Raw genomic sequence first — 1,171 nt, forward strand, 5'->3', positions numbered from 1 at the left:
TTGTGGTTGGTTGTTATTGCAGCATAATTAGATAAACCCATATCCAGATATCTGCCAAAACAGGACTGTTGGATGTGTACTTCACTTACTGTCATTACTGGGTGGGAATTGCAAGCCCTGACATCAGGCAGAGATAGAGGTCCGAGGGCTGCTGAATAGCCAGTGGCTGCTGGCCGACACTCCCCAGGTGCCACCCAGATGTGGACATTGGTTAGTAAAACCATCAGAAGACAGCTTGGGGAACTACTGCTCTGTTAGCCCTTGTCCACATCTGACCTGTAGCTTGTGGACCCTGTAAGGCCCAGACCTCAATGGTAGTGTTGTGATGTAGTGTAGTGCAATGTGAGTGTAGTGATACCTAAGAAATTGCTGTAGGGCACATAACAGACATTTATTAGACCTCTGAGCTCTTTCTATTAAAAAAAAAAAAGAATTCCAGGAAGCAGTTACCTGAGGATGAGAAATAGGGAAAGCAAAGGAACAAACAAAAAATACATGAGATTTGGAAACTGAAAGACTGGTTTGGATTTCAGCTTCCCTACGCACTAGCTGTGTGACTTTAAGCAAGTTACTTCACCTCTCTGAGCCTCATCTGAAAAATGTCTGCGAAATGGAGAACTACCTATTAACCACTCCTGATGAGCAGGGATTCCCTCCTAAAAACCCTTTCCCCCTCCCCATGGAACCAGTATTAGTCATCTGGTTGTTGAGCAACAGCCACCAGTCTGCATTTTTCAGTTGGCTGGAGCTGAGCTCTCAGTGTTTCTGAGCTGAGGACATTGGCTCTTTTGCAAAGGTCAGTGGGAGGCAGTGAGTGGGTGAGGCATCTCTTCTGTGGACTTGTAGTTCACCTCAGAGGGGACTAAAACTAGAATGCTACCAGACCTTTCTCCGTCTCTCTCTGCCTCTCTCTTCCTCAATATAATTATCTTTGCAAACTGTCTTTCTCTGCTTTTCGTTCACGTGGCCAAACATGGGCCACTGTCAACTCCTGAGTTTATATGCTAAGCTACTAGTCACAGCTGTATCAATTCCAAGCCCAGATTCTGAGCATGCAGAAAAAAAAAAAAAGGCCCATCTGGGTACAGACATCTACCCCTGGTCCAATCAGCTATGGCTAAGCATCCAGTCATATGGTTCAAACGTGGCTGTCAGGACACACTCTGCTGGT

This window comes from Hipposideros armiger, unplaced genomic scaffold (assembly GCF_001890085.2).
Source record: "Hipposideros armiger isolate ML-2016 unplaced genomic scaffold, ASM189008v1 scaffold_337, whole genome shotgun sequence".
In the NCBI taxonomy this organism is placed as follows: Eukaryota; Metazoa; Chordata; class Mammalia; order Chiroptera; family Hipposideridae; genus Hipposideros; species Hipposideros armiger.